Raw genomic sequence first — 25,760 nt, 5'->3', positions numbered from 1 at the left:
TACGAGAGCTGCTCCCCCTTCATTTCACTACTCGCTCACACTGTGAATCGCCGACACCGGAATGAAGTGACCGGAATGAAGGGGAACAGCTCTTGTACGAGTGCTGCGGCCCTTTCAAAACAGCTGATTGGCGGGTCCCTGGAGTCGGACCCCGCCAGTCAGGGCTAATCTTACCTTCCTCTTCAGCCGCGGCGGTAGTTCTGTCGTCTCGATGCTGTGCGCGGCGCATAGCGCTGTGACGTCATGCGCTGCGCACAGCGCTTGACGTCAGGACCACCGCTGCGATCCGGAACCAGGAAGGTAAGTACAGTCTGTTACTATAGTAACAGGGGCCCGCGGCCCGCGTTACTATAGTAACTTTTTATTGATTTGGTGCGGGGGGCTGTGGGCCCCCCTGGCTTCGGGGGCCCGGTCGCAATTGCGACCGCTGCGACCCCTATAGCTACGCCAGTGGTTGGAACTAAACAGATGTTGTACAACCAGTCACTGAAAAAAAAAAAAACACACCACTTGTCATGACAGCCCTATATGTGTTCTTTTATCTTGTGAACAAACTCGAGTTTGCCACATAGTTGGATACGTTTTCCTCCATTTTTCTTTTTAAATATTGCCCATCACTCCAGTAGTTTATTTTTTCCTCTCTGACTAATTTTATATTAGAACAAAATGCTGTCCAAAATGACAGACACGAGACGACTGCTTCTTTAACAAGACATAATCATATGTACAGGCAAATGCATCTATAGCGTCTATGCATGCACAGCTTCACTTCTCTTTTTTCTACGCCACCCAAATTTAATCATGTGGCATATTTCTAGCAAAATAACCTTTTAACCATTGTTTCCTATATTTCATGTGGAAATGTAATAAGAATCTGAAGAAAACATTATTGTCTGAAATAATACCCATTATTCCCTCTTAACATTTTTTATATCAGCATGCTCACTACACCACTATATGAATACCTTTAGGGGTCTAGTTTTTAAAATGGGGTAATTTCTGGCCTCTAAATTCATGGTATGTTACTTAGATTCAATTGTGCCCTGACAGACAAAGGGTGCTCCCTCTCTTTTTGGCCACATGTCTAGTAAGCAGATTGAGACCATAATGGGGGTATTTTTGAACACAGGGGAAACAGGGTGAAATATTTTGGGGTGTGATTCTTCATTCTCATGTTCGCTTTACAAAGTAATCAGTCTTTAAAATTATACATTTGTGAAAGAAACTGAAATTCTATATTTTTTACACCTGCTTTGCATTAATTCTTACAAAAAACAACTGTGGGTCAAAATACTTAACACCCCTTAATAAGTAAATACCTGAAGGGGAGTAGTTTTTAAAATAGGGTCATTTATGGGGGGTTCCATCATTCTGACACCTATGAGCCAACTTGGCTTGGTGAAGGAAAACAAAATGTACTTCAAAATTTATAAAATTATTAAAATTGCAAGTCTTCCAAATTGCTGAAAATGTTATTTTTTTTTTCAGAAGTGCTGCCAAAATAAAGTAAAGAGATGGAAATATATATTTCATTAAGAAAATGTGTAGGGTTGCACGATGAATCGAAACTTCCATACTGTGCACCCTCAAACGGTTCAATACCGTTATTTTATGTATTTTGATATGAAGCTTTGCTGCCGCACAGTTTCGCCTTGTAACACATGAATATAGTTAGAGCGGGGCTGCGGCTGTATACTACAGTCATTGCCCTGCTTCTGTGTCCTGACAAGTGTGTGTGCACTCAGCATCTCTCATCTCCGACGCTATTCCCCTGATTGCTGCGATCAAAGCCGAACGGTCTAATTTGAGGTCCATCTGCCCTGGAAAGGCCCAAAAATGAGTTAACCTTCAAGGAAGTCGGAAACTTAGGGTTTCCAAGATTTGAAGGAATCTCAACTCACAAATATTTAGAGGCTCTCGACTGTCAGCGAAAAAGAAAGGCATCTCGTACTGTAAATCAGAGACATCCGAAGAGAACAATGTAATATTAGGAATCTCAGACTTTTTGAGATTGACCTTAAAGGTAGGTATGTTGACCTTCCTGAGGGTCAATTGTCACAAAAAAATTCAGATTACATTGAGGCACATCCGCTACCTAAACTCTCACCTGACAATCTCTTATTTGGAGGAGGACTTTCAACGGGAGAATTGGATGTTGTGATTAAAGATCTTAAAACTGGTAAGAGCCTGACGTATTTGCTCCTAGATTCTATAAAGTTTTTCATTTGGTATTGGGCCCTTCAATGCTGGAGTCTTTTAATGGGGTTTTAGCGATTAGCCCTTTTTCCTCTTGGCACACATTACAATTTTGCCAAAGCCATGCAAAGATCCCTCGGTTTGTGGAAATTTCTGTCCAATATCCCTGATTATTCTAGACTTAAAGATTTACTGCAAAATGCTAGCTTTACACTGAGACCTCATATTTCTTCCTTGATAAATAAGGAAGAGGTGGGATTTGTACGAGGATGTGAGGCACGATATAATACGATCAAAACACTGTCCCTGATTTCTCAGGCTCGCTCCCAGGGAATCCCTCTTTGCCTTTTATTCACTGATGCTAAAAAGGCCTTTGATCGAGTGAGTTGAGGGTTCCTGGAGGCGACTCTACAAAGTCTGGGGGATACATTCATCCCAGAATTATGTCTCTTTACCATGGTCCTCAGGGACAAGTTTGGATTAATGGATCTTTGTCAGATCCTTTTAAGAATAAAAATGGGACGCGACAGGAATGCCCACTTCTGCCTCTTCCTTACATCTTGGACATGGAGGTATTGTCAAACCTTCTTCGAGATAATGAATCTATTAGGGTTATTTCATATTGGGGATAAACAACATAAATTTGCTTTATATGCGAATGATCTATTGATCTCTTCTCACCAAGAGTTGGACTGCCGGTGATAATTGTCACATTGGGAACGTGGACCCACTGGGCCGTACCACCTTGACAGTATGGCAGCTGGCCAACAGGACACAGGTCACAGTCTATAGTTCGTATAGGTGTACCTGTGGTAGCTCAGACAGTAGCAAGACAGGCTCAGCTGGGACTTAGGCAGCAGGCGGACACCAGGCGTGGTGAAGCAGGACAGGCGTGGTACTCAGCGCAGAACGACTCCAACTCAATACGGCACTTGACCAGGATAGCACAGGATGCAGGTTACAGGTAGAAGGAACGGGACACATTGGGAACTGGAAAACACTTAGGAGACCATTTGCATAGACAGACTAGGGTAACGACAACAAAGCTCAGGCAAGGCAGGAAGGGGCTGGACCCCTCTTATAGTCATGGGCCTCATGGGCTAATTTTGTACATTAATTAAGGTGCGCGCCTTGGCCCTTTAAGAGGACCTACGGGACCCGGTCGGGAGAAGCGGAAGTGAGTGCTGGCGTCTCCTGAGGAGGAGACGGGGATCAGCGCTCACAGATCCATGGCTGTGGCCGTCAAGAGGTGAATGAGCCTAACGGCCCGCGGCCATAGGCATGACAGTAATGAGGGAATTTGATTTGTTTGGAGCTTTAAGTAATTTTAACCCCTTCCCGCTCCTTGACGTACTATTACGTCATGGCAGCTGTATCGTTCGCGCTCCATGCTGTAATAGTACGTCACGGGAGTAACGGCCGTTTCGGCCGTCCTCCCGACACATACAGGAGCTGTGACGCTGCTGTCTTGTTCAGCAGCTGTCACAGCTCCTACAGCGGGGACCGATCGCTGTGTCCCCGCTGATTAACCCCTTAAAAGCCGCGTTCTATAGAGATCGCGGCTTTTTAGGGGTTAAGCTGCCATCGCCGGCCTGCTACGCGATAGCGGCCGGCGATGGTGACTATGGCAACCGGACACCAAACAATGGCGTCCGGCTATGCCATAGACGGAAGCCTAGTGGGTCCTGACAACGTCAGGACCCACTATGCTTGCTGTCAGTGAGTAGCTGACAGTTCTAATACACTGCACTACGCATGTAGTGCAGTGTATTAGAATTGCAATCAGGGCCTCCTGCCCTCAAGTCCCCTAGTGGGACAAAGTAATAAAGTAAAAAAAAAGTAAAAAAAAGATGTGTAAAAATAAGAAAATAAAAGATTTAAAAGTAATAAAAGTAAAAATCACCCTTTTTCCCTTATCAGTCCTTTATTATTAATAAAAATATATAAAAAACAAATAAACTATACATAATTGGTATCGCCGCATCCGTAACAGCCTGAACTACAAAATTATTTCATTATTTATCCCGCACGATGAACGCCGTAAAATAAAATAATAATAAACCGTACCACAATCACAATTGTTTGGTCACTTCACCTCCCAAAAAATGGAATAAAAAGAGATCAAAAAGTCGCATGTACCTAAAAATGGTACTGATCGAAACTACAGTTCGTTACGCAAAAAATAAGTCCTCACACGGCTTTATTGATTGAAAAATAAAAAAGTTCTGGCTCTTAGAATAAGCGAACACAAAAAGTGAATGATTGTTTACAAAAAGTATTTTATTGTGCAAACGCCATAAGACATAAAAAAAACTATAAACATCTGGTATCGCCATAATCGTATCGCCCCGCAGAATAAAGTGAATATTTTATTTATAGCGCACGGTGAATGCTGTAAAAAAAAGAATAAAAAAACAATAGTAGAATTGCTGTTTTTTAGTCACCACGCCACCTAAAAATAGAATAAAAACTGATCAAAAAGCCGCATGCACCCCAAGAAAACTACAATGCATTCCTCAAGGGGTCTAGTTTCCAAATTGGGGTCAGTTTTGGGGGGTTTCCAATGTTTTGGCACCACAAGACCTCTTCAAACCGGACATGGTGCCTAATAAAAAAGAGGCCTCAAAATCCACTAGGTGCTCCTTTGCTTCTGTGGCCGCTGCTTCAGTCCATTACCACACTAGGGCCACATGTGGGATATTTCTAAAAACTGCAGAATCTGGGCAATACGTATTAATTTGCGTTTCTCTGATAAATCCTTTTGTGTTATAAAAAAAATGGTATAAAGAGGATTTTCTGTCAAAAAAAAAAATGTAAATTTCACCTCTACTTTGCTCTAAATTTTTGTGAAACACCTAAAGGGTTCATAAACTTTCTAAATGCTGTTGTGAATACTTTGAGGGGTCTAGTTTCTAAAATGGGGTATTTCATAGGGGTTTCTAATATATAGGCCCACTCAAAGCAACTTCAGAACTGAACTGGAACCAAAATAAATAAATAAATGAGGCAATACTTCGCTTCTTACATTATACTGATAATGAGCCGTGCCCACCCTGAGATGACCCCAGTTTTGACCGTTTGTATAAACGGAGACCCCTATTAGACCGTTCCAGTGCCCTGTTTTCCCCAGCATACACCCCGAGAAGTGTATTTCTATTGATGAGTCCCTGGTACATTTTAAAGGGAGGGTTCAATTCCGCGAGTACCTGCCGGGTAAGAGGGCAAGGTATGGCGTGAAGATGTATAAGCTGCGAGAGTGCATCCGGGTATACCTACAGGTTTAGGATATATGAAGGAAAGGCCACCCCCAAACCAGACTGCATCCTGGACTACAATAGGTACATGGGAGGGATGGACTTGTAAGATCAAATCCTGAAGCCCTACAGCGCCATGCAGTGTGGTATAAGAAGCTGGCCGGGCACATCATACAGATGGCTTTGTACAATGTGTACGTGCTACGTCGATGTGCAGGCCAGACGGGAACTTTCCTGGAATTTCAAGAGGTGATTATCAAGAACCTAATCTTTAGGGACCAAGAAGGGGGGGCACCCAGTACTTCTGGAAGCGGGGCCACACGCATCGTACCAGGGCGGCAACACTTTCCAGGGGAAGTTCCCCAAACTGGCAAGAAGGGAAAAAGTCAAAAGAGGTGCAAAGTCTGCTATAAGACGGCGATAAGGGATGACACAATATATCAATGTGACACGTGTCCCGAATAACCAGAGCTCTGTATGAAAGAGTGTTTTAAAATTTATCATACATCCCTTGGTTTATAATTTACCCCAATTTTACTTACCCTGATGCACTCCGCACAGCTTATCCCCCCTCGTCTTTCCCCTCTGAGCCCTGCTGTGTGCCCAGGCAGCTGATAACAGCCACATGTAGGGTATTGCCATACCCGGGAGAACCCACATTACAGTTTATGGGGTGTAGGTCTCCGGTCAAAATGCTCACTACACCTCTAGATGAATGCCTTAAGGGTGTAGTTTTTAAAACAGGGTCACTTCTTGCGGGTTTCAACTGTACTGGTACCTCAGGGGCTTCTGCATACATGACTTCACACTAGAAAATCCCCAGTAGGCCAAATGGTGGTCCTTTCCTTCTGAGCCCTCCCATTGGCCCAAACGGCAGTTTATCACAACAAATGGGGTATTGCGGCACTCAGAACAAATTGCGCAACAGAATGGGGTATTTTGTTTCTTGTGAAAATAAGAATTTTTGAGCTAAAATGACATATTATTGGAAAAAATATATATTTATTTAATTCCCAGCCCAATTCAAATAAGTTCTGTGAAGAAACTATGGTGTCTAAATGGTCACATTACCCATAAATGAATTCCTTGAGGGGTGTAGTTTCCAAAATGGGGTCACTTCTGGTGGGTTTCCATTGCTTTGATACCTCTGGGGCTCTGCAAATGCGACATGGCAGCCGAAAACCAATGCAGCAAAATCTGGACTCCAAAGAACACACAGCGCTCCTTCCCTTCTGAGGCCTCCCATGGGCCCAAACGGCAGTTTATTGCCACAAATGGGGTATTGATGCACTCAGGAGAAATTGGGCAACAAAATTGAGCATTTTGTTCCCTGTGAAAATAAGAAATTTTGATCACAAATGACATTTTATTGGAAAAAATGACATTTTTTTCATTTCACAGCCCAATTCAAATACGTGCTGTGAAAAAACTGTGCGGTCAAAATGGTAACAACAACCATAAATGAATTCCTTGAGGGGTGTAGTTTCCAAAATGGGGTCACTATTGGGGGATTCCTACTGTTTTGGCACCTCAACACCTCTTCAAACCCGGCATGCTGCCTAAAATATATTCTAATAAAAAAGAGGACTCAAAATACACTAGGTGCTTCTTTGCTTCTAGGCCTTGTGTTTTAGTCCACGAGCGCAGTAGGGCCACATGTGGGACATTTCTAAAAACTGCATAATCTGGACAATACATATTTAGTAGTGTTTCTCTGGTAAAACCTTCTTTGTTACAGAAAAAAAAATGAATAAAATTGAAATTCCGCAAGAAAAATGAAATTTGCAAAGTTCACCTCCACTTTGCTTTAATTCCTGTGAAATGCCTGAAGGGTTAAAAAACTTTCTAAATGCTGTTTTGAATACTTTGAGGGGTCTAGTTTTTAAAATGGGGTGTTTTATCAGGGTTTCTAATACATAGGCCCCTCAAAGCCACTTCAGAACTGAACAGGTACCTTAAAAAAAAGGCTTTTGACATTTTCTTAAAAATATGAGAAATTGCAGTTTATGTTCTAAGCCTTGTAACGTCCAAGAAAAATAAAAGAATGTTCAAAAAACGATGCCAATCTAAAGTAGACATATGGGAAATGTGAACTAGTGACTATTGTGGGTGGTATATCCGTCTGTTTTACAAGCAGATGCATTTAAATTCTGAAAAATGCAATTTTTTCAAAATTTTCTCAAAATTTTGCAATTTTTCACCAATAAACACTGAATATATCGACCAAATTTTACCACGAACATGAAGCCCAATGTGTCACGAGAAAACAATCTCAGAATCGCTTGGGTAGGTTTAAGCATTCCCACGTTATTACCACATAAAGTGAAATATGTCAGATTTGAAAAATGGGCTCTGAGCCTTAAGGCCAAAACTAGGCTGCGTCCTTAAGGGGTTAAGGCCTCGCTAGTACCAGTGTGGGAGACTGTCTGGGAATCCGTGGTGCGGTTGACTTTTTATTATGTCGTTTAGATTTTGTTTCACAATAGATTAAATAGGACTCTGGATTAAAGCATTTAACGTCAATGGCCATTCTAAGCTGAATGTGCCTGCTCTCGTCAGATCGCAGAAGTTACACAGCTTAAGGCCTCGCTAGTACCAGTGTGGGAGACTGTCTGGGAATCCGTGGTGCGGTTGACTTTTTATTATGTCGTTTAGATTTTGTTTCACAATCGATTAAAAGGACTATGGATTAAAGCATATAATGTCAATGGCCATTCTAAGCTGAATGTGCCTGCTCTCGTCAGATCGCAGAAGTTACACAGCTTAAGGCCTCGCTAGTACCAGTGTGGGAGACTGTCTGGGAATCCGTGGTGCGGTTGACTTTTTATTAAGTCGTTTAGATTTTGTTTCACAATAGATTAAATAGGACTATGGATTAAGGCTTTTAATGTCTATGGCCATTCTAAGCTGAATGTGCCTGCTCTCGTCAGATCGCAGAAGTTACACAGCTTAAGGCCTCGCTAGTACCAGTGTGGGAGACTGTCTGGGAATCCGTGGTGCGGTTGACTTTTTATTATGTCGTTTAGATTTTGTTTCACAATAGATTAAAAAGGACTATGGATTAAAGCATTTAATGTCAATGGCCATTCTAATCTGAATGTCCCTGCTCTCGTCAGATAGCAGAAGTTACACAGCTTAAGGCCTCGCTAGTACCAGTGTGGGAGACTGTCTGGGAATCCGTGGTGCGGTTGACTTTTTATTATGTCGTTTAGATTTTGTTTCACAATCGATTAAAAAGGACTATGGATTAAAGCATTTAATGTCAATGGCCATTCTAAGCTGAATGTGCCTGCTCTCGTCAGATCGCAGAAGTTACACAGCTTAAGGCCTCGTTAGTACCAGTGTGGGAGACTGTCTGGGAATCCGTGGTGCGGTTGACTTTTTTTTATGTCGTTTAGATTTTGTTTCACAATCGATTAAAAAGGACTATGGATTAAAGCATTCAATGTCAATGGCCATTCTAAGCTGAATGTGCCTGCTCTCGTCAGATTGCAGAAATTACACAGCTTAAGGCCTCGCTAGTACCAGTGTGGGAGACTGTCTGGGAATCCGTGGTGCGGTTGACTTTTTATTATGTCGTTTAGATTCTGTTTCACAATAGATTAAATAGGACTATGGATTAAAGCATTTAACGTCAATGGCCATTCTAAGCTGAATGTGCCTGCTCTCGTCAGATCGCAGAAGTTACACAGCTTAAGGCCTCGCTAGTACCAGTGTGGGAGACTGTCTGGGAATACGTGGTGCGGTTGACTTTTTATTATGTCGTTTAGATTTTGTTTCACAATCGATTAAAAAGGACTATGGATTAAAGCATTTAATGTCAATGGCCATTCTAAGCTGAATGTGCCTGCTCTCGTCAGATCGCAGAAGTTACACAGCTTAAGGCCTCGCTAGTACCAGTGTGGGAGACTGTCTGGGAATCCGTGGTGCGGTTGACTTTTTATTATGTTGTTTAGATTTTGTTTCACAATAGATTAAATAGGACTTTGGATTAAGGCTTTTAATGTCAATGGCCATTCTAAGCTGAATTTGCCTTCTCTCGTTAGAACGCAGGAGTTACACAGCTTAACGCCTCACCAGTACCAGTGTGGGAGACTGTCTGGGAATCCGTGGTGCGGTTGACTTTTTATTATGTCGTTTAGATTTTGTTTCACATTCGATTAAAAAGGACTATGGATTAAAGCATTTAATGTCAATGGCCATTCTAAGCTGAATGTGCTTGCTCTCGTCAGATCGCAGAAGTTACACAGCTTAAGGCCTCGCTAGTACCAGTGTGGGAGACTCTCTGGGAATCTGTGGTGGGGTTGACTTTTTATTATGTTGTTTAGATTTTGTTTCACAATAGATTAAATAGGACTATGGATTAAGGCTTTTAAAGTCAATGGCCATTCTAAGCTGAATGTGCCTGCTCTCGTCAGATCGCAGAAGTTACACAGCTTAAGGCCTCGCTAGTACCATTGTGGGAGACTGTCTGGGAATCCGTGTTGCGGTTGACTTTTTATTATGTCGTTTAGATTTTGTTTCACAATCGATTAAAAAGGACTATGGATTAAAGCATTTAATGTCAATGGCCATTCTAAACTGAATGTGCCTGCTCTCATCAGATCGCAGAAGTTACACAGTTTAAGGCCTCGCTAGTACCAGTGTGGGAGACTGTCTGGGAATCCGTGGTGCGGTTGACTTTTTATTATGTCGTTTAGATTTTGTTTCACAATAGATTAAATAGGACTATGGATTAAAGCATTTAACGTCAATGGCCATTTTAAGCTGAATGTGCCTGCTCTCGTCAGTTTGCAGAAGTTACGCAGCTTAAGGCCTCGCTAGTACCAGTGTGAGAGACTGTCTGGGAATCCGTGGTGCGGTTGACTTTTTATTATGTCGTTTAGATTTTGTTTCACATTCGATTAAAAAGGACTATGGATTAAAGCATTTAATGTCAATGGCCATTCTAAGCTGAATGTGCCTACTCTCGTCAGATCGCAGAAGTTACACAGCTTAAGGCCTCGCTAGTACCGGTGTGGGAGACTCTCTGAGAATCTGTGGTGCGGTTGACTTTTTATTATGTTGTTTAGATTTTGTTTCACAATAGATTAAATAGGACTATGGATTAAGACTTTTAAAGTCAATGGCCATTCTAAGCTGAATGTGCCTGTTCTCATCTGATCGCAGAAGTTACACAGCTTAAGGCCTCGCTAGAACCAGTGTGGGAGACTGTCTGGGAATCCGTGGTGCGGTTGACTTTTTATTATGTCGTTTAGATTTTGTTTCACAATCGATTAAAAAGGACTATGGATTAAAGCATTTAATGTCAATGGCCATTCTAAGCTGAATGTGCCAGCTCTCGTCAGATCGCATAAGTTACACAGCTTAAGGCCTCGCTAGTACCAGTGTGGGAGACTGTCTGGGAATCCGTGGTGCGGTTGAATTTTTATTATGTCGTTTAGATTTTGTTTCACAATCGATTAAAAAGGACTATGGATTAAAGCATTTAATGTCAATGACTATTCTAAGCTGAATGTCCCTGCTCTGGTCAGATCGCAGAAGTTACACAGCTTAAGGCCTCGCTAGTACCAGTGTGGGAGACTGTCTGGGAATCCGTGTTGCGGTTGACTTTTTATTATGTAGTTTAGATTTTGTTTCACAATCGATTAAAAAGGACTATGGATTAAAGCATTTAATGTCAATGGCCATTCTAAGCTGAATGTGCCTGCTCTCGTCAGATCGCAGAAGTTACACAGCTTAAGGCCTCGCTAGTACCAGTGTGGGAGACTGTCTGGGAATCCGTGGTGCGGTTGACTTTTTATTATGTCGTTTAGATTTTGTTTCACAATCGATTAAAAAGGACTATGGATTAAAGCATTTAATGTCAATGGCCTTTCTAAGCTGAATGTGCCTGCTCTCGTCAGATCGCAGAAGTTACACAGCTTAAGGCCTCGCTAGTACCAGTGTGGGAGACTGTCTGGGAATCCGTGGTGCGGTTGACTTTTTATTATGTTGTTTAGATTTTGTTTCACAATCGATTAAAAAGGACTATGGATTAAAGCATTTAATGTCAATGGCCATTCTAAGCTGAATGTGCCTGCTCTCGTCAGATCGCAGAAGTTACACAGCTTAAGGCCTCGCTAGTACCAGTGTGGGAGACTGTCTGGGAATCCGTGGTGCGGTTGACTTTTTATTATGTCGTTTAGATTTTGTTTCACAATCGATTTAAAAAGGACTATGGATTAAAGCATTTAATGTCAAAGGCCATTCTAAGCTGAATGTGCCTGCTCTCGTCAGATCGCAGAAGTTACACAGCTTAAGGCCTCGCTAGTACCAGTGTGGGAGACTCTCTGGGAATCTGTGGTGCGGTTGACTTTGTATTATGTTGTTTAGATTTTGTTTCACAATAGATTAAATAGGACTATGGATTAAGGCTTTTAAAGTCAATGGCCATTCTAAGCTGAATGTGCCTGCTCTCGTCAGATCGCAGAAGCTACACAGCTTAAGGCCTCGCTAGAACCAGTGTGGGAGACTGTCTGGGAATCCGTGGTGCGGTTGACTTTTTATTATGTCGTTTAGATTTTGTTTCACAATCGATTAAAAAGGACTATGGATTAAAGCTTTTAATGGCAATGGCCATTTTAAGCTGAATGTGCCTGCTCTCGTCAGATCGCAGAAGTTACACAGCTTAAGGCCTCGCTAGTACCAGTGTGGGAGACTGTCTGGGAATCCGTGGTGCGGTTGACTTTTTATTATGTCGTTTAGATTTTGTTTCACAATCGATTAAAAAGGACTATGGATTAAAGCATTTAATGTCAATGGCCATTCTAAGCTGAATGTGCCTGCTCTCGTCAGATCGCAGAAGTTACACAGCCTAAGGCCTCGCTAGTACCAGTGTGGGAGACTGTCTGGGAATCCGTGGTGCGGTTGACTTTTTATTATGTCGTTTAGATTTTGTTTCACAATCGATTAAAAAGGACTATGGATTAAAGCATTTAATGTCAATGGCCATTCTAAGCTGAATGTGCCTGCTCTCGTCAGATCGCAGAAGTTACACAGCTTAAGGCCTCGCTAGTACCAGTGTGGGAGACTGTCTGGGAATCAGTGGTGCGGTTGACTTTCTATTATGTCGTTTAGATTTTGTTTCACAATCGATTAAAAAGGACTATGGATTAAAGCATTTAATGTCAATGGCCATTCTAAGCTGAGTGTCCCTGCTCTCGTCAGATCGCAGAAGTTACTCAGCTTAAGGCCTCGCTAGTACCAGTGTGGGAGACTGTCTGGGAATCCGTGGTGCGGTTGACTTTTTATTATGTCGTTTAGATTTTGTTTCACAATCGATTAAAAAGGACTATGGATTAAAGCATTTAAAGTCAATGGCCATTCTAAGCTGAATGTGCCTGCTCTCGTCAGATCGCAGAAGTTACACAGCTTAAGGCCTCGCTAGTACCAGTGTGGGAGACTGTCTGGGAATCCGTGGTGCGGTTGACTTTTTATTATGTCGTTTAGATTTTGTTTCACAATAGATTAAATAGGACTATGGATTAAAGCATTTAACGTCAATGGCCATTCTAAGCTGAATGTGCCTGCTCTCGTCAGATCGCAGAAGTTACACAGCTTAAGGCCTCGCTAGTACCAGTGTGGGAGACTGTCTGGGAATCCGTGGTGCGGTTGACTTTTTATTATGTCGTTTAGATTTTGTTTCACAATCGATTAAAAAGGACTATGGATTAAAGCATTTAATGTCAATGGCCATTCTAAGCTGAATGTGCCTGCTCTCGTCAGATCGCAGAAGTTACACAGCTTAAGGCCTCGCTAGTACCAGTGTGGGAGACTCTCTGGGAATCTGTGGTGCGGTTGACTTTTTATTATGTTGTTTAGATTTTGTTTCACAATAGATTAAATAGGACTATGGATTAAGGCTTTTAAAGTCAATGGCCATTCTAAGCTGAATGTGCCTGCTCTCATCAGAACGCAGAAGTTACACAGCTTAAGGCCTCGCTAGTACCAGTGTGGGAGACTGTCTGGGAATCCGTGGTGCGGTTGCATTTTTATTATGTCGTTTAGATTTTGTTTCACAATCGATTAAAAAGGACTATGGATTAAAGCATTTAATGTCAATGGCCATTCTAAGCTGAATGTCCCTGCTCTCGTCAGATCACAGAAGTTACACAGCTTAAGGCCTCGCTAGGACCAGTGTGGGAGACTGTCTGGGAATCCGTGGTGCGGTTGACTTTTTATTATGTTGTTTAGATTTTGTTTCACAATAGATTAAATAGGACTATGGATTAAGGCTTTTAATGTCAATGGCCCTTCTAAGCTGAATGTCCCTGCTCTCGTCAGATCACAGAAGTTACACAGCTTAAGGCCTCGCTAGGACCAGTGTGGGAGACTGTCTGGGAATCCGTGGTGCGGTTGACTTTTTATTATGTAGTTTAGATTTTGTTTCACAATCGATTAAAAAGGACTATGGATTAAAGCATTTAATGTCAATGGCCATTCTAAGCTGAATGTGCCTGCTCTCGTCAGAACGCAGAAGTTACACAGCTTAAGGCCTCGCTAGTACCAGTGTGGGAGGCTGTCTGGGAATCCGTAGTACGGTTGACTTTTTATTATGTCGTTTAGATTTTGTTTCACAATAGATCAAATAGGACTATGGATTAAAGCATTTAACGTCAATGGCCATTCTAAGCTGAATGTGCCTGCTCTCGTCAGATCGCAGAAGTTACACAGCTTAAGGCCTCGCTAGTACCAGTGTGGGAGACTGTCTTGGAATCCGTGGTGCGGTTGAGTTTTTATTATGTCCTTTATATTTTGTTTCACAATCGATTAAAAAGGACTATGGATTAAAGCATTTAATGTCAATGGCCATTCTAAGCTGAATGTGCCTGCTCTCGTCAGATCGCAGAAGTTACACAGCTTAAGGCCTCACAAGTACCAGTGTGGGAGACTGTCTGGGAATCCGTGGTGCGGTTGACTTTTTATTATGTCGTTTAGATTTTGTTTCACAATCGATTAAAAAGGACTATGGATTAAATCATTTAATGTCAATGGCCATTCTAAGCTGAATGTGCCTGCTCTCGTCAGATCGCAGAAGTTACACAGCTTAAGGGTATGTGCACACACACTAATTACGTCCGTAATTGATGGACGTATTTCGGCCGCAAGTACCGGACCGAACACACTGCAGGGAGCCGGGCTCCTAGCATCATAGTTATATACGATGCTAGGAGTCCCTGCCTCTCTGCAGGACAACTGTCCCGTACTGTAATCATGTTTTCAGTACGGGACAGTAGTTCCACAGAGAGGCAGGGACTCCTAGCGTCGTACATAAGTATGATGCTAGGAGCCCGGCTCCCTGCACTGTGTTCGGTCCACTACTTGCGGCCGAAATACGTCCGTCATTTACGGACGTAATTAGTGTGTGTGCACATACCCTAAGGCCTCACTAGTACCAGTGTGGGAGACTGTCTGGGAATCCGTGGTGCGGTTGACTTTTTATTATGTCGTTTAGATTTTGTTTCACAATAGATTAAATAGGACTATGGATTAAAGCATTTAACGTCAATGGCCATTCTAAGGTGAATGTGCCTGCTCTCGTCAGAACGCAGAAGTTACACAGCTTAAGTCCTCGCTAGTACCAGTGTGGGAGACTGTCTGGGAATCCGTGGTGGGGTTGCATTTTTATTATGTCGTTTAGATTTTGTTTCACAATAGATTAAAAAGGACTATGGATTAAAGCATTTAATGTCAATGGCCATTCTAAGCTGAATGTCCCTGCTCTCGTCAGATCGCAGAAGTTACACAGCTTAAGGCCTCGCTAGTACCATTGTGGGAGACTGTCTGGGAATCCGTGGTGCGGTTGACTTTTTATTATGTTGTTTAGATTTTGTTTCACAATAGATTAAATAGGACTATGGATTAAGCCTTTTAATGTCAATGGCCCTTCTAAGCTGAATGTTCCTGCTCTCGTCAGATCGCAGAAGTTACACAGCTTAAGGCCTCTCTAGTACCAGTGTGGGAGACTGTCTGGGAATCCATGGTGCGGTTGACTTTTTATTATGTCGTTTAGATTTTGTTTCACAATAGATTAAATAGGACTATGGATTAAAGCATTTAACGTCAATGGCCATTCTAAGCTGAATGTGCCTGCTCTCGTCAGATCGCAGAAGTTACACAGCTTAAGGCCTCGCTCGTACCAGTGTGGGAGACTGGCTGGGAGTCCGTGGTGCGGTTGACTTTTTATTATGTCGTTTAGATTTTGTTTCACAATCGATTAAAAAGGACTATGGATTAAAGCATTTAATGTCAATGGCCATTCCAAGCTGAATGTGCCTGCTCTCGTTAGATCGCAGAAGTTACACAGCTTAACGCCTCGCTAGTACCAGTGTGGGAGACTGTCTGGGAATCCGTGGTGCGGTTGACTTTTTATTATGTCGTTTAGATTTTGTTTCACAATCGATTAAAAAGGACTATGGATTATAACATTTAATGTCAATGGCCATTCTAAGCTGAATGTGCCTGCTCTCGTTAGATCGCAGAAGTTACACAGCTTAACGCCTCGCTAGTACCAGTGTGGGAGACTGTCTGGGAATCTGTGGTGCGGTTGACTTTTTATTATGTCGTTTAGATTTTGTTTCACAATCGATTAAAAAGGACTATGGATTAAAGCATTTAATGTCAATGGCCATTCTATGCTGAATGTGCCTCCTCTCGTCAGATCGCAGAAGTTACACAGCTTAAGGCCTCGCTAGTACCAGTGTGGGAGACTGTCTGGGAATCCGTGGTGCGGTTGACTTTTTATTATGTCGTTTAGATTTTGTTTCACAATCGATTAAAAAGGACTATGGATTAAAGCATTTAATGTCAATGGCCATTCTAAGCTGAATGTGCCTGCTCTCGTCAGATCGTAGAAGTTACACAGCTTAGGGCCTCGCTAGTACAAGTGTGGGAGACTGTCTGGGAATCCGTGGTGCGGTTGACTTTTTATTATGTCGTTTAGATTTTGTTTCACAATAGATCAAATAGGACTATAGATTAAAGCATTTAACGTCAATGGCCATTCTAAGCTGAATGTTCCTGCTCTCGTCAGATCGCAGAAGTTACACAGCTTAAGGCCTCGCTAGTACCAGTGTGGGAGACTGTCTGGGAATCCGTGGCGCGGTTGAATTTTTATTATGTCGTTTATATTTTGTTTCACAATCGATAAAAAAGGACTATGGATTAAAAAATTTAATGTCAATGGCCATTCTCAGCTGAATGTCCCTGCTCTCGTCTGATCGCAGAAGTTACTCAGCTTAAGGCCTCGCTAGTACCAGTGTGGGAGACTGTCTGGGAATCCGTGGTGCGGTTGACTTTTTATTATGTCGTTTAGATTTTGTTTCACAATCGATTAAAAAGGACTATGGATTAAAGCATTTAATGTCAATGGCCTTTCTAAGCTGAATGTGCCTGCTCTCGTCAGATCGCAGAAGTTACACAGCTTAAGGCCTCACTAGTTCCAGTGTGGGAGACTGTCTGGGAATCCGTGGTGCGGTTGACTTTTTATTATGTCGTTTAGATTTTGTTTCACAATCGATTAAAAAGGACTATGGATTAAATCATTTAATGTCAATGGCCATTCTAAGCTGAATGTGCCTGCTCTCGTCAGAACGCAGAAGTTACACAGCTTAAGGCCTCGCTAGTACCAGTGTGGGAGACTGTTTGGGAATCCGTAGTGCGGTTGACTTTTTATTATGTCGTTTCGATTTTGTTTCACAATCGATTAAAAAGGACTATGGATTAAAGCATTTAACGTCAATGGCCATTCTAAGCTGAATGTACCTGCTCTCGTCAGATCGCAGAAGTTACACAGCTTAAGGCCTCGCTAGTACCAGTGTGGGAGACTGTCTGGGAATCCGTGGTGCGGTTGACTTTTTAATATGTCGTTTAGATTTTGTTTCACAATAGATTAAATAGGACTATGGTTTATAGCATTTAACGTCAAAGGCCATTCTAAGCTGAATGTACCTGCTCTCGTCAGAACACAGAAGTTACACAGCTTAAGGCCTCACTAGTACCAGTGTGGGAGACTCTCTGGGAATCCGCGGAGCGGTTGACTTTTTATTATGTTGTTTAGATTTTGTTTAACAATCGATTAAAAAGGACTATGGATTAAAGCATTTAATGTCAATGGCTATTCTAAGCTGAATGTGCCTGCTCTCGTTAGATCGCAGAAGTTACACAGCTTAACGCCTCGCTAGTACCAGTGTGGGAGACTGTCTGGGAATCCGTGGTGCGGTTGACTTTTTATTATGTCGTTTAGATTTTGTTTCACAATAGATTAAATAGGACTATGGATTAAAGCATTAAACGTCAATGGCCATTCTAAGCTGAATGTGCCTGCTCTCGTCAGATCGCAGAAGTTACACAGCTTAAGGCCTCGCTGGTACCAGTGTGGGAGACTGTCTGGGAATCCGTGGTGCGGTTGAATTTTTATTATGTCGTTTAGATTTTGTTTCACAATCGATTAAAAAGGACTATGGATTAAAGCATTTAATGTCAATGGCCATTCTAAGCTGAACGTCCCTGCTCTCGTCAGATCGCAGAAGTTACACAGCTTAAAACCTCGCTAGTACCAGTGTGGGAGACTGTCTGGGAATCCATGGTGCGGTTGACGTTTTATTATGTCGTTTAGATTTTGTTTCACAATCGATTAAAAAGGACTATGGATTAAAGCATTTAATGTCAATGGCCATTCTAAGCTGAATGTGCCTGCTCTTGTTAGATCGCAGAACTTACACAGCTTAACGCCTCGCTAGTACCAATGTGGGAGACTGTCTGGGAATCCGTGGTGCGGTTGACTTTTTATTATGTCGTTTAGATTTTGTTTCACAATAGATTAAATAGGACTATGGATTAAAGCATTTAACGTCAATGGCCATTCTAAGCTGAATGTGCCTGCTCTCGTCACATCGCAGAAGTTACACAGCTTAAGGCCTCGCTAGTACCAGTGTGGGAGACTGTCTGGGAATCCATGGTGCGGTTGAATTTTTATTATGTCGTTTAGATTTTGTTTCACAATCGATTAAAAAGGACTATGGATTAAAGCATTTAACGTCAATGGCCATTCTAAGCTGAATGTCCCTGCTCTCGTCAGATCGCAGAAGTTACACAGCTTAAGGCCTCACTAGTACCAGTGTGGGAGACTGTCTGGGAATCCGTTGTGCGGTTGAGCTTTTTTTATGTCGTTTAGATTTTGTTTCACAATCGATTAAAAAGGACTATGAATTAAAGCATTTAATGTCAATGGCCATTCTAAGCTGAATGTCCCTGCTCTCGTCAGATCGCAGAAGTTACACAGCTTAAAACCTCGCTAGTACCAGTGTGGGAGACTGTCTGGGAATCCGTGGAGCGGTTGACTTTTTATTATGTCGTTTAGATTTTGTTTCACAATCGATTAAAAAGGACTATGGATTAAAGCATTTAATGTCAATGGCCATTCTAAGCTGAATGTGCCTGCTCTCGTCAGAACACAGAAGTTACACAGCTTAAGGCCTCACTAGTACCAGTGTGGGAGACTCTCTGGGAATCCGCGGAGCGGTTGACTTTTTATTATGTTGTTTAGATTTTGTTTCACAATAGATTAAATAGGACTATGGATTAAGGCTTCTAATGTCAATGGCCATTCTAAGCTGAATGTGCCTGCTATCGTCAGATCGCGGAAGTTACACAGCTTAAGGCCTCGCTAGTACCAGTGTGGGAGACTGTCTGGGAATCCGTGGTGCGGTTGACTTTTTATTATGTCGTTTAGATTTTGTTTCACAATCGATTAAAAAGGACTATGGATTAAATCATTTAATGTCAATGGCCATTCTAAGCTGAATGTGCCTGCTCTTGTTAGATCGCAGAACTTACACAGCTTAACGCCTCGCTAGTACCAATGTGGGAGACTGTCTGGGAATCCGTGGTGCGGTTGACTTTTTATTATGTCGTTTAGATTTTGTTTCACAATAGATTAAATAGGACTATGGATTAAAGCATTTAACGTCAATGGCCATTCTAAGCTGAATGTGCCTGCTCTCGTCAGATCGCAGAAGTTACACAGCTTAAGGCCTCGCTAGTACCAGTGTGGGAGACTGTCTGGGAATCCATGGTGCGGTTGAATTTTTATTATGTCGTTTAGATTTTGTTTCACAATCGATTAAAAAGGACTATGGATTAAAGCATTTAATGTCAATGGCCATTCTAAGCTGAATGTCCCTGCTCTCGTCAGATCGCAGAAGTTACACAGCTTAAGGCCTCACTAGTACCAGTGTGGGAGACTGTCTGGGAATCCGTGGTGCGGTTGAGCTTTTTTTATGTCGTTTAGATTTTGTTTCACAATCGATTAAAAAGGACTATGAATTAAAGCATTTAATGTCAATGGCCATTCTAAGCTGAATGTCCCTGCTCTCGTCAGATCGCAGAAGTTACACAGCTTAAAACCTCGCTAGTACCAGTGTGGGAGACTGTCTGGGAATCCGTGGAGCGGTTAACTTTTTATTATGTCGTTTAGATTTTGTTTCACAATCGATTAAAAAGGACTATGGATTAAAGCATTTAATGTCAATGGCCATTCTAAGCTGAATGTGCCTGCTCTCGTCAGAACGCAGAAGTTACACAGCTTAAGGCCTCGCTAGTACCAGTGTGGGAGACTGTCTGGGAATCCGTGGTGCGGTTGAATTTTTATTATGTCGTTTAGATTTTGTTTCACAATCGATTAAAAAGGACTATGGATTAAAGCATTTAATGTCAATGGCCATTCTAAGCTAAGTGTCCCTCCTCTCGTCAGATCACAAAAGATACACAACTTAAGGCCTCGCTAGTACCAGTGTGGGAGACTCTCTGGGAATCCGTGGTACGGTTGACTTTTTATTATGTTGTTTAGATTTTGTTTCACAATAGATTAAATAGGACTATGGATTAAGGCTTTTAATGTCAATGGCAATTCTAAGCTGAATGTGCCTGCTCTCGGCAGATCGCAGAAGTTACACAGCTTAAGGCCTCGCTAGTACCAGTGTGGGAGACTGTCTGTGAATCCGTGGAGCGGTTGAATTTTTATTATGTCGTTTATATTTTGATTCACAATCGATTAAAAAGGACTATGGATTAAAGTATTTAATGTCAATGGCCATTCTAAGCTGAATGTCCCTGCTCTCGTCAGATTGCAGAAGTTACACAGCTTAAAACCTCGCTAGTACCAGTGTGGGAGACTGTCTGGGAATCCGTGGTGCAGTTGACTTTTTATTATGTCGTTTAGATTTTGTTTCACAATCGATTAAAAAGGACTATGGATTAAAGCGTTTAATGTCGATGGCCATTCTAAGCTGAATGTTCCTGCTCTCGTCAGATCGCAGAAGTTACACAGCTTAAGGCCTCGCTAGTACCAGTGTGGGAGACTGTCTGGGAATCCGTGGTGCGGTTGACTTTTTATTATGTCGTTTAGATTTTGTTTCACAATAGATTAAATAGAACTATGGATTAAAGCATTTAACGTCAATGGCCATTCTAAGCTGAATGTGCCTGCTCTCGTCAGATCGCAGAAGTTACACAGCTTAAGGCCTCGCTAGTACCAGTGTGGGAGACTGTCTGGGAATCCGTGGTGCGGTTGACTTTTTATTATGTCGTTTAGATTTTGTTTCACAATCGATTAAAAAGGACTATGGATTAAAGCATTTAATGTCAATGGCCATTCTAAGCTGAATGTGCCTTCTCTCGTCAGATCGCAGAAGTTACACAGCTTAAGGCCTCGCTAGTACCAGTGTGGGAGACTGTCTGGGAATCCGTGGAGCGGTTGAATTTTTATTATGTCGTTTAGATTTTGTTTCACAATCGATTAAAAAGTACTATGGATTAAAGCATTTAATGTCAATGGCCATTCTAAGCTGAATGTCCCTGCTCTCGTCAGATTGCAGAAGTTACACAGCTTAAAACCTCGCTAGTACCAGTGTGGGAGACTGTCTGGGAATCCATGGTGCGGTTGACTTTTTATTATGTCGTTTAGATTTTGTTTCACAATAGATTAAATAGGACTATGGATTAAAGCATTTAACGTCAATGGCCATTCTAAGCTGAATTTCCCTGCTCTCGTCAAATCGCAGAAGTTACACAGCTAAAGGCCTCGCTAGTACCAGTGTGGGAGACACTCTGGGAATCCGTGGTGCGGTCGACTTTTTATTATGTTGTTTAGATTTTGTTTCACAATAGATTAAATAGGACTATGGATTAAAGCTTTTTATGTCAACGGCCATTCTAAGCTGAATGTGCCTGCTCTCGTCAGATCGCAGAAGTTACACAGCTTAAGGCCTCGCTAGTACCAGTGTGGGAGACTGTCTGGGAATCCGTGGTGCGGTTGCCTTTTTATTATGTCGTTTAGATTTTGTTTCACAATAGATTAAATAGGACTATGGATTAAAGCATTTAACGTCAATGGCCATTCTAAGCTGAATGTACCTGCTCTCGTCAGATCGCAGAAGTTACAAAGCTTAAGGCCTCGCTAGTACCAGTGTGGGAGACTGTCTGGGAATCCGTGGTGCGGTTGACTTTTTATTATGTCGTTTAGATTTTGTTTCACAATCGATTAAAAGGACTATGGATTAAAGCATTTAATGTCAATGGCTATTCTAAGCTGAATGTCCCTGCTCTCGTCAGATCGCAGAAGTTACACAGCTTAAGGCCTCGCTAGTACCAGTGTGGGAGACTGTCTGGGAATCCGTGGTGCGGTTGACTTTTTATTATGTCGTTTAGATTTTGTTTCACAATCGATTAAAAAGGACTATGGATTAAAGCATTTAATGTCAATGGCCATTCTAAGCTGAATGTGCCTGCTCTCGTCAGATCGCAGAAGTTACACAGCTTAAGGCCTCGCTAGTACCAGTGTGGGAGACTGTCTGGGAATCCGTGGTGCGGTTGACTTTTAATTATGTCGTTTAGATTTTGTTTCACAATCGATTAAAAAGGACTATGGATTAAAGCATTTAATGTCAATGGCCATTCTAAGCTGAATGTGCCTGCTCTTGTTAGATCGCAGAACTTACACAGCTTAACGCCTCGCTAGTACCAATGTGGGAGACTGTCTGGGAATCCGTGGTGCGGTTGACTTTTTATTATGTCGTTTAGATTTTGTTTCACAATAGATTAAATAGGACTATGGATTAAAGCATTTAACGTCAATGGCCATTCTAAGCTGAATGTGCCTGCTCTCGTCAGATCGCAGAAGTTACACAGCTTAAGGCCTCGCTAGTACCAGTGTGGGAGACTGTCTGGGAATCCGTGGTGCGGTTGAATTTTTATTATGTCGTTTAGATTTTGTTTCACAATCGATTAAAAAGGACTATGGATTAAAGCATTTAATGTCAATGGCCATTCTAAGCTGAATGTACCTGCTCTCGTCAGATCGCAGAAATTACACAGCTTAAGGCCTCGCTAGTACCAGTGTGGGAGACTGTCTGGGAATCCGTGGTGCGGTTGACTTTTTATTATGTCGTTTAGATTATGTTTCACAATCGATTAAAAAGGACTATGGATTAAAGCATTTAATGTCAATGGCCATTCTAAGCTGAATGTGCCTGCTCTCGTCAGATCGCAGAAGTTACACAGCTTAAGGCCTCGCTAGTACCAGTGTGGGAGACTGTCTGGGAATCCGTGGTGTGGTTGACTTTTTATTATGTCGTTTAGATTTTGTTTCACAATCGATTAAAAAGGACTATGGCTTAAAGCATTTAATGTCAATGGCCATTCTAAGCTGAATGTCCCTGCTCTCGTCAGATCGCAGAAGTTATACAGCTTAAGGCCTCGCTAGTACCAGTGTGGGAGACTGTCTGGGAATCCGTGGTGCGGTTGACTTTTTATTATGTTGTTTAGATTTTGTTTCACAATAGATTAAATAGGACTATGGATTAAGGCTTTTAATGTCAATGGCGATTCTAAGCTGAATGTGCCTGCTCTTGTCAGATCGCAGAAGTTACACAGCTTAAGACCTCGCTAGTACCAGTGTGGGAGACTGTCTGGGAATCCGTGGTGCAGTTGACTTTTTATTATGTCGTTTAGATTTTGTTTCACAATCGATTAAAAAGGACTATGGATTAAAGCATTTAATGTCAATGGCCATTCTAAGCTGAATGTGCCTGCTCTCGTCAGATTGCAGAAGTTACTCAGCTTAAAACCTCGCTAGTACCAGTGTGGGAGACTGTCTGGGAATCCGTGGTGCGGTTGACTTTTTATTATGTCGCTTAGATTTTGTTTCACAATCGATTAAAAAGGACTATGGATTAAAGCGTTTAATGTCGATGGCCATTCTAAGCTGAATGTGCCTGCTCTCGTCAGATCGCAGAAGTTACACAGCTTAAGGCCTCGCTAGTACCAGTGTGGGAGACTGTCTGGGAATCCGTGGTGCGGTTGAGTTTTTATTATGTCGTTTAGATTTTGTTTCACAATCGATTAAAAAGGACTATGGATTAAAGCATTTAATGTCAATGGCCATTCTAAGCTGAATGTCCCTGCTCTCGTCAGATCGCAGAAGTTACACAGCTTAAGGCCTCGCTAGTATCAGTGTGGGAGACTGTCTGGGAATCCGTGATGCGGTTGACTTTTTATTATGTCGTTTAGATTTTGTTTCACAATCGATTAAAAAGGACTATGGATTAAAGCATTTAATGTCAATGGCCATTCTAAGCTGAATGTGCCTGCCCTCGTCAGATCGCAGAAGTTACACAGCTTAAGGCCTCGCTAGTACCAGTGTGGGAGACTGTCTGGGAATCCGTGGTGCGGTTGACTTTTTATTATGTCATTTAGATTTTGTTTCACAATCGATTAAAAAGGACTATGGATTAAAGCATTTAATGTCAATGGCCATTCTAAGCTGAATGTGCCTGCTCTCGTCAGATCGCAGAAGTTACACAGCTTAAGGCCTCGCTAGTACCAGTGTGGGAGACTGTCTGGGAATCCGTGGTGCGGTTGACTTTTTATTATGTCGTTTAGATTTTGTTTCACAATCGATTAAAAAGGACTATGGATTAAAGCATTTAATGTCAATGGCCATTCTAAGCTGAATGTGCCTGCTCTCGTCAGATCGCAGAAGTTACACAGCTTAAGGCCTTGCTAGTACCAGTGTGGGAGACTGTCTGGGAATCCGTGGTGTGGTTGAATTTTTATTATGTCGTTTAGATTTTGTTTCACAATCGATTAAAAAGGACTATGGATTAAAGCATTTGATGTCAATGGCCATTCTAAGCTGAATGTCCCTGCTCTCGTCAGATCGCAGAAGTTACACAGCTTAAGGCCTCGCTAGTACCAGTGTGGGAGACTGTCTGGGAATCCGTGGTGCGGTTGACTTTTTATTATGTCGTTTAGATTTTGTTTCACAATCGATTAAAAAGGACTATGGATTAAAGCATTTAATGTCAATGGCCATTCTAAGCTGAATGTGCCTGCTCTCGTCAGATCGCAGAAGTTACACAGCTTAAGGCCTCGCTAGTACCAGTGTGGGAGACTGTCTGGGAATCCGTGGTGTGCTTGACTTTTTATTATGTCGTTTAGATTTTGTTTCACAATAGATTAAATAGGACAATGGATTAAAGGATTTAACGTCAATGGCCATTCTAAGCTGAATGTGCCTGCTCTCGTCAGAACGCAGAAGTTACACAGCTTAAGGCCTCGCTAGTACCAGTGTGGGAGACTGTCTGGGAATCCGTGGTGCGGTTGATTTTTTATTATGTCGTTTAGATTTTGTTTCACAATCGATTAAAAAGGACTATGGATTAAAGTATTTAATGTCAATGGCCATTCTAAGCTGAATGTCCCTGCTCTCGTTAGATCACAGAAGTTACACAGCTTAAGGCCTCGCTAGTACCAGTGTGGGAGACTGTCTGGGAATCCGTGGTGCGGTTGACTTTTTATTATGTTGTTTAGATTTTGTTTCACAATAGATTAAATAGGACTATGGATTAAGGCTTTTAATGTCAATGGCCATTCTAAGCTGAAAGTGCCTGCTCTCGTCAGATCGCAGAGGTTACACAGCTTAAGGCCTCGCTAGTACCAGTGTGGGAGACTGTCTGGGAATCCGTGGTGCGCTTGCCTTTTTATTATGTCGTTTAGATTTTGTTTCACAATAGATTAAATAGGACTATGGATTAAAGGATTTAACGTCAATGGCCATTCTAAGCTGAATGTGCCTGCTCTCGTCAGAACGCAGAAGTTACACAGCTTAAGGCCTCGCTAGTACCAGTGTGGGAGACTGTCTGGGAATCCGTGGTGCGGTTGATTTTTTATTATGTCGTTTAGATTTTGTTTCACAATCGATTAAAAAGG

General features: G+C 42.1%; 1 protein-coding gene and 71 pseudogenes across 4 annotated transcripts in view; all 72 read left to right on the top strand.

The window, feature by feature from the left end:
• NFIC (nuclear factor I C) overlaps window positions 1–25,760 on the top strand; it is an 863,572-nt gene that overhangs the window by 564,153 nt on the left and 273,659 nt on the right. The gene's annotated exons all lie outside the window — the stretch shown is intronic.
• LOC142713317 (5S ribosomal RNA) lies at window positions 7,969–8,087 on the top strand (annotated as a pseudogene).
• Window positions 8,154–8,272, top strand: LOC142713306 (5S ribosomal RNA; annotated as a pseudogene).
• Window positions 8,340–8,458, top strand: LOC142733800 (5S ribosomal RNA; annotated as a pseudogene).
• Window positions 8,526–8,644, top strand: LOC142694673 (5S ribosomal RNA; annotated as a pseudogene).
• On the top strand, window positions 8,712–8,830 carry LOC142735572 (5S ribosomal RNA; annotated as a pseudogene).
• On the top strand, window positions 8,898–9,016 carry LOC142736220 (5S ribosomal RNA; annotated as a pseudogene).
• LOC142735727 (5S ribosomal RNA) lies at window positions 9,084–9,202 on the top strand (annotated as a pseudogene).
• On the top strand, window positions 9,270–9,388 carry LOC142713295 (5S ribosomal RNA; annotated as a pseudogene).
• LOC142694274 (5S ribosomal RNA) lies at window positions 9,642–9,760 on the top strand (annotated as a pseudogene).
• LOC142674222 (5S ribosomal RNA) lies at window positions 9,828–9,946 on the top strand (annotated as a pseudogene).
• Window positions 10,014–10,132, top strand: LOC142734959 (5S ribosomal RNA; annotated as a pseudogene).
• LOC142705742 (5S ribosomal RNA) lies at window positions 10,386–10,504 on the top strand (annotated as a pseudogene).
• On the top strand, window positions 10,572–10,690 carry LOC142685838 (5S ribosomal RNA; annotated as a pseudogene).
• Window positions 11,130–11,248, top strand: LOC142713284 (5S ribosomal RNA; annotated as a pseudogene).
• Window positions 11,316–11,434, top strand: LOC142736007 (5S ribosomal RNA; annotated as a pseudogene).
• LOC142713261 (5S ribosomal RNA) lies at window positions 11,502–11,620 on the top strand (annotated as a pseudogene).
• LOC142666149 (5S ribosomal RNA) lies at window positions 11,689–11,807 on the top strand (annotated as a pseudogene).
• Window positions 11,875–11,993, top strand: LOC142686919 (5S ribosomal RNA; annotated as a pseudogene).
• LOC142668888 (5S ribosomal RNA) lies at window positions 12,061–12,179 on the top strand (annotated as a pseudogene).
• On the top strand, window positions 12,247–12,365 carry LOC142736487 (5S ribosomal RNA; annotated as a pseudogene).
• On the top strand, window positions 12,433–12,551 carry LOC142735816 (5S ribosomal RNA; annotated as a pseudogene).
• LOC142738093 (5S ribosomal RNA) lies at window positions 12,619–12,737 on the top strand (annotated as a pseudogene).
• Window positions 12,805–12,923, top strand: LOC142713250 (5S ribosomal RNA; annotated as a pseudogene).
• On the top strand, window positions 12,991–13,109 carry LOC142713239 (5S ribosomal RNA; annotated as a pseudogene).
• LOC142730496 (5S ribosomal RNA) lies at window positions 13,177–13,295 on the top strand (annotated as a pseudogene).
• LOC142736719 (5S ribosomal RNA) lies at window positions 13,363–13,481 on the top strand (annotated as a pseudogene).
• LOC142692345 (5S ribosomal RNA) lies at window positions 13,921–14,039 on the top strand (annotated as a pseudogene).
• Window positions 14,107–14,225, top strand: LOC142676630 (5S ribosomal RNA; annotated as a pseudogene).
• Window positions 14,293–14,411, top strand: LOC142733645 (5S ribosomal RNA; annotated as a pseudogene).
• Window positions 15,182–15,300, top strand: LOC142732079 (5S ribosomal RNA; annotated as a pseudogene).
• On the top strand, window positions 15,368–15,486 carry LOC142704244 (5S ribosomal RNA; annotated as a pseudogene).
• On the top strand, window positions 15,554–15,672 carry LOC142670655 (5S ribosomal RNA; annotated as a pseudogene).
• Window positions 15,740–15,858, top strand: LOC142704577 (5S ribosomal RNA; annotated as a pseudogene).
• LOC142695357 (5S ribosomal RNA) lies at window positions 15,926–16,044 on the top strand (annotated as a pseudogene).
• LOC142705523 (5S ribosomal RNA) lies at window positions 16,112–16,230 on the top strand (annotated as a pseudogene).
• Window positions 16,298–16,416, top strand: LOC142686210 (5S ribosomal RNA; annotated as a pseudogene).
• Window positions 16,484–16,602, top strand: LOC142667507 (5S ribosomal RNA; annotated as a pseudogene).
• On the top strand, window positions 16,670–16,788 carry LOC142737878 (5S ribosomal RNA; annotated as a pseudogene).
• LOC142690351 (5S ribosomal RNA) lies at window positions 16,856–16,974 on the top strand (annotated as a pseudogene).
• Window positions 17,042–17,160, top strand: LOC142737168 (5S ribosomal RNA; annotated as a pseudogene).
• Window positions 17,228–17,346, top strand: LOC142712912 (5S ribosomal RNA; annotated as a pseudogene).
• On the top strand, window positions 17,414–17,532 carry LOC142700019 (5S ribosomal RNA; annotated as a pseudogene).
• On the top strand, window positions 17,600–17,718 carry LOC142695921 (5S ribosomal RNA; annotated as a pseudogene).
• Window positions 17,786–17,904, top strand: LOC142672312 (5S ribosomal RNA; annotated as a pseudogene).
• LOC142705322 (5S ribosomal RNA) lies at window positions 18,530–18,648 on the top strand (annotated as a pseudogene).
• Window positions 18,716–18,834, top strand: LOC142703312 (5S ribosomal RNA; annotated as a pseudogene).
• LOC142683408 (5S ribosomal RNA) lies at window positions 18,902–19,020 on the top strand (annotated as a pseudogene).
• Window positions 19,088–19,206, top strand: LOC142690963 (5S ribosomal RNA; annotated as a pseudogene).
• On the top strand, window positions 19,460–19,578 carry LOC142686188 (5S ribosomal RNA; annotated as a pseudogene).
• Window positions 19,646–19,764, top strand: LOC142665415 (5S ribosomal RNA; annotated as a pseudogene).
• Window positions 20,018–20,136, top strand: LOC142735463 (5S ribosomal RNA; annotated as a pseudogene).
• Window positions 20,762–20,880, top strand: LOC142729519 (5S ribosomal RNA; annotated as a pseudogene).
• Window positions 20,948–21,066, top strand: LOC142713228 (5S ribosomal RNA; annotated as a pseudogene).
• LOC142724577 (5S ribosomal RNA) lies at window positions 21,692–21,810 on the top strand (annotated as a pseudogene).
• Window positions 21,878–21,996, top strand: LOC142735702 (5S ribosomal RNA; annotated as a pseudogene).
• On the top strand, window positions 22,063–22,181 carry LOC142735997 (5S ribosomal RNA; annotated as a pseudogene).
• On the top strand, window positions 22,249–22,367 carry LOC142713217 (5S ribosomal RNA; annotated as a pseudogene).
• Window positions 22,621–22,739, top strand: LOC142736662 (5S ribosomal RNA; annotated as a pseudogene).
• LOC142681257 (5S ribosomal RNA) lies at window positions 22,807–22,925 on the top strand (annotated as a pseudogene).
• Window positions 22,993–23,111, top strand: LOC142733408 (5S ribosomal RNA; annotated as a pseudogene).
• LOC142725545 (5S ribosomal RNA) lies at window positions 23,179–23,297 on the top strand (annotated as a pseudogene).
• On the top strand, window positions 23,365–23,483 carry LOC142693777 (5S ribosomal RNA; annotated as a pseudogene).
• On the top strand, window positions 23,737–23,855 carry LOC142738415 (5S ribosomal RNA; annotated as a pseudogene).
• On the top strand, window positions 23,923–24,041 carry LOC142699332 (5S ribosomal RNA; annotated as a pseudogene).
• LOC142737006 (5S ribosomal RNA) lies at window positions 24,109–24,227 on the top strand (annotated as a pseudogene).
• Window positions 24,295–24,413, top strand: LOC142713206 (5S ribosomal RNA; annotated as a pseudogene).
• On the top strand, window positions 24,481–24,599 carry LOC142685329 (5S ribosomal RNA; annotated as a pseudogene).
• Window positions 24,667–24,785, top strand: LOC142728013 (5S ribosomal RNA; annotated as a pseudogene).
• Window positions 25,039–25,157, top strand: LOC142721654 (5S ribosomal RNA; annotated as a pseudogene).
• On the top strand, window positions 25,225–25,343 carry LOC142669438 (5S ribosomal RNA; annotated as a pseudogene).
• LOC142721531 (5S ribosomal RNA) lies at window positions 25,597–25,715 on the top strand (annotated as a pseudogene).

This window comes from Rhinoderma darwinii, chromosome 1, assembly GCF_050947455.1.
Source record: "Rhinoderma darwinii isolate aRhiDar2 chromosome 1, aRhiDar2.hap1, whole genome shotgun sequence".
Classification (NCBI taxonomy): Eukaryota; Metazoa; Chordata; class Amphibia; order Anura; family Rhinodermatidae; genus Rhinoderma; species Rhinoderma darwinii.
The sequence above is the reverse complement of the archived record's forward strand: the minus strand, read 5'-3'. Positions and strand labels throughout refer to the sequence as shown.